Source organism: Panthera onca, chromosome F2, assembly GCF_046562875.1.
Source record: "Panthera onca isolate mPanOnc1 chromosome F2, mPanOnc1 haplotype 2, whole genome shotgun sequence".
NCBI lineage: Eukaryota > Metazoa > Chordata > Mammalia > Carnivora > Felidae > Panthera > Panthera onca.
Genome location: NC_138356.1, coordinates 1315100 through 1325474, shown reverse-complemented (window position 1 = coordinate 1325474; position 10375 = coordinate 1315100). Strand labels below are relative to the sequence as shown.

Sequence of the window (10375 nt, the reverse complement as noted above, 5' to 3'; positions counted from 1 at the left end):
GGTTTTGGCCAAATGGTAGTTAACTACGTGGGTACCTTATGGTGGAACATTCAATCTGAACGGTCAGAGAAAGTGGAAGGTTAAGAGTCAAACAGAAAGGGGGCGCCTGGGTGGCGCAGTCGGTTAAGCGTCCGACTTCAGCCAGGTCACGATCTCGCGGTCCGTGAGTTCGAGCCCCGCGTCAGGCTCTGGGCTGATGGCTCGGAGCCTGAAGCCTGTTTCCGATTCTGTGTCTCCCTCTCTCTCTGCCCCTCCCCCGTTCATGCTCTGTCTCTCTCTGTCCCAAAAATAAAAAAAAAAAATAAAAAAATTAAAAAAAAAAAAAAAAAAAAAAAAAAAAAGAGTCAAACAGAAAGAAGTGAGGTTAAATGCCCGCCCCGCCCCAACACAAAAGGTAATTGCACCATTTACGGTCTGTCTTAGAAACCTTCCCTGAGAACTGGAGGGGCCCAGGTTCCAGCCACCCGAAATGGAACGAAGAAGGCGGGATATGCAGAAATTTCAGCCCAAGGAGGGCAATCCCTGCTCTCAGCTACTCTGGAGTGATGGCAAAGCGGATTGCAACCCCCAATGTACGCTAATATTCGCGGAGGCTTACTGGGTCTGTTAGGCCAGGAAAGACGGGTCCCTGCCAGCTCACGCCTGACCCCTCTTTCTAAGCCCTGACTAGCAGCTCACAGAGCCCCTTCTCTGTGCCAGAACATTCGCTGCAAACATGACTAGAGTTCTCCCCATAAGTGAAAGACTACATATTAATAGTATTCCGGAGCATCCATATTAAAAAATCTAAGCAAGGGAAAAATGGGTTCTTTAAAAGAAGAGCCGGAATTATGAGTATCCAAGGCCTCCTCCCTGTAAATCCCAGGAGGCGCCATTTCGCTCTCCTTGCTGCAAAATACCAAACTTCGGAAAAAAACTTAGGAAGGGATTACAAGCCAAAACGCGGGTTTCACGACATCAAGGCAGTTTTAGCAAAAGGCACCACCCCGGAGAAGACCGAGAGGAATTAGATCTGAGGGACGGAGGGGGTGTCGCAGGGAGCCGAAAGGAATCCGAAAGGTTCTGTGCGCGTGTCCACATTTGACGCAACTACGGGGGGCCCCAGGCGGGGGCGGGGCGGGGAGTGCGCCGAGCCGGTGACGACGGCGGCCAGCCTTCCGCTAGGACCCCGAGCGCACAGCGTGTGACCCCAGGCCCCCGGCGCACGCGGCCGTCCGGGAAAGCGCCGCCGCCGAGCGCGCAGGCCCGGCCCCGTAAATCTCCGCTAGATCAGACAGCGCGGCGGCTGCAGGGGCGGGGTGGCCAGAAATAGCTCTTTTCCTGCAAACGCCTCTGGACCGCAGCTGCGACGTGGCGCGATCAGAGGGGGCGCCCGGCGGAGGTTGGAGGGCGAGAGGAGCGGGGTCTGTGCGCCCAGGCCGAGGCCACCGACGCCAGAGACGGCCCGGGAGTCGCTTCCAAAGGTCTCATAAAAGTGCCATTTGTTGGGAGCCCGCAGGAAGTGGAGGCAGCTTTGGCACACGTGGCCACGGTGCTAAATTAACTGTTAACACAAATAATCAAAGTGCAAGACCCATCCAGCGGCTGGCGCCAGCGAAGCGCGGGGGAGGCGGGCGGCCGGGCGGGCGGCAGGTGGAGGCTGGGCGGGAGCGGGGGCAGCGCCGCGGGACTTGGGACCCAGGGCGGGGGCGGGTCGCGCCCGGGCCTGGGACCCGAGGCAGAGGGGAAGCTAGAGCTGCGGAATGCGCCCCCCACCGGGCGAGGCCGGCGTAGCGCCCAGGTCCAGGCTGGGTGCGGGCGCACTGAGGTCACCGCGCGGGGGAGCAGAAGGCGCACAGCCCTCCCCGAGTAAGGTGTGGGGCCTCGCTGGCGGTGAGGGTCGTGGAGGCAGCAAAACGCGTCAGATGCAAAGGGGGAGGGGAGGGGCGGGGCGGTAGCTGGACAGGCCCGGGGCCTGGCCGGGCCTCCACGTGTCCGAGCTGATTAGGGGGAGCAGAGACCTTCTGAGGCGGCTCCCCAGGGAGAGTCCCAGCAAGTAAAGCATGGGGAACCCGCTTCGTGGGTCCACAGTCCTTGTTTCCACCAGCAGAAACGTAGGAACCTTTTTCCCACAGACTGTTTTCACGAGCCACCTCTGCAGCCTTGCTCTGTGAGCTGCGTGCGAGAAGCTGTCACCTTCAATTTGCAGGGACAGAAATTCAGTGGGCGTGGCCGGGGTGGACTGACCAGTTCGGGCCTGGGCCTCCTCGCCCTCATGCTCCATAATGGCCTTGGGTGCCCGGTGCCAGGTCACCATCTACATTGCCGTGAGGTGGGAGGCAGTGAGAGAGGAGGCCCAAGTCATGGCATCCTTCCTGGGATCCTGGAATTAGGAGAGGGTACTTCCTGGAAAGAACGGTCTTTGGAGGAGATTCTCAAAGACCAACTGACACCTATTCTTGGGTAAGCTGCTCTCATCGAGGTGTATCTCTAAGGATCAAAGCGAGGTATTGCTTTGACATTTGCTAGAATCAGGATTAGTCTAGCAGACAAATTACAAAGAAAAAAATAAAAAAGCAAGAGACACAAACCGGAGAGCCACCCTAAGATGCCTCAGTGAGAACACTATCCCGTTTTTAGCAAATCCAAGTAGTCAGCTCCTAAAGGCTGAAATACAAGCTCAAATTGGTAATCTGGCATAATTTAGTTTTTATGAGTTTTCAGAAACTGGATTTAACTTTAGTGCATTTATGTCCAGCACATCTGTTTATACAGACAAAACTAATGAAAAACGGGAGAATTCCTCTCTTTGGAAAAGGTATTAAAAGTCCGATGCAGTGATTAAGAGAACTACACACAACGTGCCAATTCTGTTCCAAGGAGATGTCTTCGTAAGGAGGGGACATTGCCGAGGTGACGTTCCCCTACTTCCCCGGACGTTCAGAAGGACTCTGGCGGACGGGCGTGGTCACCGGTTCCGTACCGCACGCCCGAGGGCCCCAGGCACGAGGGTCAGCAGCACCACCAAGGACAGTCCGCCAGATGCATAGGAGTGGAACCCAGGCTACATCTGGAGCTTGTGTTCTTTCAACCGTCCCAGAAGGAGATGGTCCAGAGAGGTAACAAAAATGTGTTATCCCTCTGTATTCATCTGTTCGGCAAATGTTTATTGAGCACCTACCATGTGCCTGGGTCAGGAGCCAGGACCCAAGAAGGAAAAGCAAACAGATGGGATTCCTGCCTCACAGAGCCAGCCAGCTCCCTGTGGAGCAGGGACACGGGCAGGGACGCAAGCTCCTCACAAGTGACCGTCTAATTACAGGTTGTGACTCTGTGGAGTTTGTGGGAGCAGCGTGCTGAGGTTCCCTCCCAGCGCTCGGATGGAAGAGGACGGTGACCTCAGTTTCCTGCCAGCGCCCCTCATGATGATGATAAGCATGCTACCAGAAATATCAGTAACTCCATGTGGGCGGTCTGGCTACGTGCCAGCCGCTGTGCAAAGCACCCTCATCGAGTGTTCACTCCTACCAGTCACCCCACGATGGCGGCTCGATTGCCATTCCCATTTTATACCTGAGGAAACCAAGGTTTCGAGAAATCAAGGGCATCGCACGGGTTTCACAGGGACAGGGTAGAGCCTTCCTTGAAAGTCGTGTCAGGCCTTGTGTTTTCTTAAAGCTTGTTTCCTTCCTCTGTGTCCCAGGAGCATGTCTACCTAGGACACGGAACGAACGTGGGAAAGAATGCCGCTCGCGCCCTTGGTTTGATTTCATTGCAACAGTGAGGGGGTGGCTGTGAGCAGCGCCACATACAAATACGGGGCACGCGGTGTAGAATGACGAGACTCAGAGCTGAGGGCCACTTTGGGCCTGCACCTGTCTTTCTAAGCACACACGGCGCCTTTAATGATGATAATACCGATAGCAGAGATCACAGCACCCTGCCCTCCTCACGTAATCCTTGCAGCAATCTGAGGGTAAGTGCTGCGATTCCCTTTCTAGAAAGGAAGAAACTCAGACACCGAAACCTTGTCTACCTCACACGGTTAAGACCTGAGAATCAGGACCCAGATCCTCAGGCCTCCAAAGCCTGTGCTCTGGCCACCGTGGGCACACTGCAACTCTGCAAAATGAAGCAATTAAGAACCAGAAGTTTCCCTTCCAGCTCTCATGTGCAATAATTATAGGGTGAAAATAGCTACAAATTCAGTTCCTTGTTTTAAGAAGAAAAACAATCCATTTAACTAGGTCAGGTAAACAGAATGATATTTGTACTAGCTTGGCCCAACTCTAAAGACTCCTAATGGAACATCTGAATTAGGCTGGAAGAGGACAGAGTTACCCGTTAATTGTGTCCCAGCTCGCGGTGCCGATTGGCTCTGGGCACACAGGCCGCCTACGCGGCCCCTCCTGATCTGCCCAGAGTCTCCCCGCAGCAGCAGAAACGGGCCACACTCCCAGGCCGTCTCCAGTGTGCCCACTTCACAGGGCACCCTGAGCTGAGGGGAAGGGGTCGTATTACAGGGTACGGTGGTCAGGCCATCCTGCAGGGAAGGCGAGGCTGTCCCGCCCCCGCTTCTCTCCACTTTGTACCGAGTTCTCATTATGGGTGACAAGGAGGACCCCGCTGGAATCATCCAAAAAGTCCACAACCTAAGGCCTGGATCACAAGGAAAGAAAGCAGGCAGCCCTCCCTCATTGCCACTGTCACATTGACAACCAAAGTTCTGGCAAATTTCGATGGCCAATCCGAGAAGTGGTTCGAGCATGTCCCGAGCAGAAGCATGTGGTGGGTAACATGGTTCTCAGCTCCTTTTCGTTGCTCCTGCAGCCCTGTCCTCCCTCACCTGCCCAGTGACAGCTGGGCAACACCCACCCTGAGAGTCCCCCTCCCCCGTAACATCCCGCTCTGATAAGAGCCTCTGATATTCTCTGCATACACAACTGATAAGGCTTGCTGGAGTGTTCCCTTTTCACAACTATTCACAGGAGGAAGAAATCCCTAGAGACGGAATTTCAGATGCCAGGAATGTTCAGATGCCTGTAAAGCAGTTTATTATTCTGCATAATCATAAGACTGCCCTTGTCTAAAAAAAGCCAATTTCTAATAACTCAGACTGATGTCATACAGTGGACAGAGGGTCCCGAGAGCTGGGCTGCATCCCCGTCAGCTCTGTGCCCTTGGGCAGACCCCTAGGGCAAGGCTGAGACCGCCCAGTGCCTGTCAGGCTGTGCCTGGCACGCTCCAGGACTTTATATGGGACTTTCTCAGTCTTGATGCAGTTGTGGTGACATGTGCTGAAGTCAGCAGAGAGATTCTTCAAGAATTGTTTTCCCCTCTGAGTGCAGAGGGCAGGCTGTTACACCGTCCGGGACTCCAAGGACAGTTCCCCTAGAATCTCAGAGTATCTGCAAGTGAATGGCCGTTACGTTTAGACTGACTCACACAGGCACGTGTGTTGGAGCGTCGTAGTTATTTCTTGAGACTGGGTTTGGGAAGAACACACATCCTGCGTCATCTGCTGGGTGAGCTTTCACAGACTACCTACACCCCTTCTCCGAAGTCCTAGCGGCTACCCCCCCCCCCCCATCGTGGCACCTGTTACGAACTTTTGTCGCGGAACTTGTCATATGGTAGGTGTTTGCTGCGTTTGCCCCCACTGTGTCAAGAGTTCCTGCGGCAGGGACGGTTTCCTGTGCTCATGTGCAGTCTTGTACGTGACTGCACAGACTCTGAGGAAGAACAAGCTTGTGGTCTACACCTCTGGTATCACCAGCAAGTGCCAGGTCCTGTACTAGAAATAGCAAAGGGTCTTTTGAGCAAACCCCGAAGACCAGCGAGAGTTCTCTGAGCAAAAGTCCCTCAGAACCAGCTTGTGTTTGCCGTAGAATACCAATGTGTATTTGTAGGATGCACTCAAGACATGCCATGCAAATAACATCTGATCATTTCATTGGAATCAAAAAATCAGAAACATGGTGTTTCAATTTTAAAATTACGAACTTGACACGAAACTCCTTGCAGGTAGGATCAGTGTCTTGTTTATGTTTCTATTCCCCGTGGAAACGTGACGAGCACTCATTAAGAACTGAATCTACAAGGGGCGCCTGGGGGGCTCAGTCAGTTAAGCCACCAACTTCGGCTCAGGTCATGATCTCAAGGCTCGTGAGTTCGAGCCCCACGTCAGGCTCTGAGCCTGCTTCGGGTTCTCTGTCTCTCTCTCTCCGCCCCTCCCCTGCTCACACTCTGTCTCTCTCTCTCTCTCAAAAATAAACATTAAAAAGAGAAAAAAAAGAATTGGATCAGTGAATGAATAGCAACTGATAACAAAAGAGGTAAAGAAAAGAAAAAAAGTAACATTGGTAAAAGCATTGAACTAGTGAATGAAAATTCATTTCGGGTATGATTTGTTGTTGTTGTTGTTGTTGTTGTTGTTAAAGGAGATAGCCACAGCAAATATGAACAAAGTTCTATACACCCCACTCAACAGAGGTGAATGAAACAGAACTCTGAGGAGCCATAATGCTCTTAACAAGATCATTTAAAATATTCTATTGTAGTTCTTTTTATGGGTCATATATCCTTAGCACACAGCATGGCTTTTCCCCTCTAGGCTTCTATTTCTGTTCAAGTGAAAAGTTTGGGGTCAGCTAAATTTGACACCTCTTGTGAAATTCCAGAGGCTCAGAAACTAATGGAATTTAAGACAAAAGGATCTTTTTTTTTTTTCGTAAATATACCCAGGAGGTCAGCATGGGTATCCTTTTAATAAGACCAAAAGAAATGTGGAGCGAGATGGAAGGAAAAATGCAAGCCATCAGACCAAGTTAGTTACAACAAATAGGGTTTCTTGGCTGGTAACATTTTCGACACCTTAGCTCCCGGACTGCAATACTGAAGAAAATATATAACTTTTTTTATTAAAGAAAGTTTTCTGAACTATAAAAATGGTTTCATACCAAACAAACACACACACAGAAACTCAGCATAGCAGCCAGAAGATTATCTGGTTGTTTTTTTTTTAAAGAGATATTTTGCCAACTCAAAATCATCGCAGGAACCCTCCCTGAAATGGAGCTGTTTCTAGATGCAGCTGGGTTTTGCCGCCTGCCCCAGTCTGTCTCCAAAGTCTTTTCCAGAACATCCAAGTTTTATCCCAACGTTGAGCTTCCAAGACTTGGTCACTCAGCTACTAGGGACTGCTTTGAAGCTTACACAGTTTGGGAGAAGTTGGGGAGGAAGGAGGGGGAGGAGGAGGGGGAGGAGGAGGGGAGGAGGGTTGTGGAGACCCAAGCGGGCTCTCCCTCCGGGAGCCTGCAGGCAGGAATGTACAGGCTGCTTTCACTGTGAGGGTCAAATGGCATTTCAGCCTTATGCGGAGCTCTGTTTCTTCCTGTCTAGAAACTGAGGGTTTTCCATCTTATTCTCCAAAGCAGCCGAAAGTATTGCACATTTGCCGTATCAAGCCCAAGGAAAATAGTATTACAAACCAAATAAAATCGGAAAATAAAACAAAACTTTAAAATGTAAAAGAAGGTAGTTGGTCACGAAACTTCTGCAACTGAAAAGAAATATGTCTTTTATCCTTCGCGCTCTATGTGTGTTTTTCATTCTGACTTCATTGCCGGCCACACAGTTACCTTTACCAGGAAACTGGTCTGAACATTATAACGAATCTCCCAGATCTTTCAGGCCAGTGCTCCTTTAAAAAGAGATGTCTAAAAGTTCTGTCGTAGTTGAGATTTCTCCACTCTGAGCTATGGTTTGTATGGGTTTTTGCCTTTGTTGGTATTAGAGAGCATCAGAATTCTACTACTAAAATCACCCAAGACTCCAGAGAGTTCAGGGAACAAATTTTACTTGAAATCGATGTAACTTATTTCCACTTTGAACTACACAATTGATAAGAATCAAAATGCTTCAAACTTCAGACTTAAACTCCACCTCTGTAACCCGTGGTCCCAGGGGCAACAAACCCACTTCTCTCCACTTGTCAAACTTAAAGGAAAACACGGGGGAGTTTCTGGAAGACTGTCTATCTTCCAAGTGATTTCAACGCGAGTTGTTTGGCACTTTTTTTTTTTTTTTTCAAATTTTGTACTTCTGTAGATTTGGCAAACACAAACGACCAAAGAGGGACGAAATATAGCGTTCAAAACCAATGACTCTTTCTCTTACAAATTATTTCTCTCACTTAAGAAAAGGCATCGCGTAAACCTGGCTGACTGTATCTACAGATAAAGGAAGCATACGTTCCATTTTGGTGATGGTCTCCTGACCAGGCCGGGTATGTCTCCTGGCCCCACTGTTACAGGTTTCACCAGGGTCGTCCTGCAGGCTGTCACAGCCAGACAGGAACGAGCGGTGGGGATTTCAGTCCTAAATGCGTTGGTAACGGCACATAGACTCCTCCAGGGCTTTCTTGCATATCACACCCTATTGTTGTTACAGTTTTATGTTGTTATTCTCTCTTCTACCTATTATTTGGTGGTAGGAAGTGAATGTTGAGAGTGTGGACAAAAAATAGATCTGATGCTTGGAGATTACAATCTGACCTTTGTTCTGGTCAGCCTGTTGCCCTTCACAGTTTATGTCATCCCGTACCACATATGGAAGTCCAGTTAATGAGAAAAGCAGACATTCTGCGGTGGAGACAGCGAGACTGGGTTTTAATCTCCTAGGGAGAGAAGTGATTTCATTCTGCGGCTCTAGATAGAGGAGAATCAAAGGCTGATATTTACCCTATCACTTCTTCATCCCCTCCCTATACATTTTTGGGCCAGAGCTATTTTGACTCATCTTTATCTGCTGCTTTCTGTTTAAAATTTTTTAACGTTTATTCATTTTGGAGAGACAGAATGCGCATGGGGAAGGGGCAGAGAGAGAGGGAGACACAGAGTCCAAAGCAGGCTCCAGGCTCTGAGTTGTCAGCACAGAGCCCCACGCAAGGCTCGAACTCACAGACCACAAGATCATGACCTGAACTGAAGTCAGACACTTAACCAACTGAGCCACCGAGGTGCCCCTGTTGTTTTCTACTTAAAACACTGGGTTCCTGGGGCACGTGTGTGGCTCAATCCGTTAAGCGTCCGACTTTGGCTAGGTCCTGATCTCACCTGGTGAGTTTGGAGCCTGCTTCAGATTCTGTGTCTCCCTCTATCTCTGCCCCTCCCCTGCTCGTTTTCTCTCTCTCTCTCTCTCTCTCTCTCTCTCTCTCTTTCAAAAATAAATAAACATTATGGGGTGCCTGGGTGGATAAGTCGGTTAAGCATCCGACTTCAGCTCAGGTCATGATCTCTCAGTTTGTGGGTTCAAGCCCCACGTCGGGCTCATGCTGGAAGCTCAAAGCCTAGAGCCTGCTTTGGGAGGGAGCCTGTCTCTCCCTCTCTCTGCCCCTCCCTCGCTTGCTGCCTTTCTCTCTCTCTCAAAAATAAATAAACATTAAAAAAATTTTTTTAATAAATAAACATTAAAAAATAATAATAAAATAAAACATTGGGTTCCTCTCTGTCCACTACCCCCCTCTCCTCTAGCCAGTCCTTGTATGCTAGTCTTACAAGCTGGGTCATCTCCTGCTTTCCTGGGCTGGGGGTGGGGACAGGGGCGGGGCGAAGGGGGGGTGAGGTGGGGGAGGAGCTGATAAACATCTGGGGACCATTTGCTTTCTCTCTTTCCTATCCTGCCCCACACTGCAGTTCATGGGAACATAGGGAATAGCAAAGGTAAGACACAATCAGATTTGCTCTTGTGATGATCGATCAGTAAACCCTACTTGTCACCTATTGGAAACACTTTCTCTTAGTCAATAGAGATAAATATTTTGAAAAACAGGTGAAAATTGAAGAGCACCTACTGTTACCTCCCTTGAAAGGCATTTCCTACATTGTGTGCAGTCACATGCGTTAGTTTCTCCTTGCCCAAATATTCATACCAAGGATTTCTAGAACTTTGAACTCCCATGCTTCATATCTACAAAGAAAGCTGAATTGAATTTGTGGTTTCTTTGTGTGTGTGTGTGTGTGTGTGTGTGTGTGTTAATTTATTGTGGGGGAGGAGGGAGAATCTTACCTATATCTTGGCCCATTCAGCAATTTTCACTCACATCTGTAAAACTGAATGCACAAACATATTTTTTTTAATTTTTTTTTAACGTTTATTTATTTTTGGGACAGAGAGAGACAGAGCATGAACAGGGGAGGGGCAGAGAGAGAGGGAGACACAGAATCTGAAACAGGCTCCAGGCTCTGAGCTGTCAGCACAGAGCCCGACGCGGGGCTCGAACTCATGGACCGTGAGATCATGACCTGAGCCGAAGTTGGACGCTTAACCGACCCAGCCACCCAGGCGCCCCACAGATTTTTTATATGACCTCGCTTTGAGACCTTGACCAATCCCT

General features: G+C 49.7%; 1 long non-coding RNA gene across 1 annotated transcript; it reads left to right on the top strand.

Annotated features, from left to right (window-relative positions):
- The first annotated feature begins 907 nt into the window (after positions 1-907).
- Positions 908-6240, top strand: LOC132664041 (uncharacterized). Its single transcript, XR_013553369.2, has 2 exons — positions 908-1463; positions 2860-6240. It is a non-coding gene; the product is annotated as an uncharacterized LOC132664041 (long non-coding RNA).
- Positions 6241-10375: the final 4135 nt, after the last annotated feature.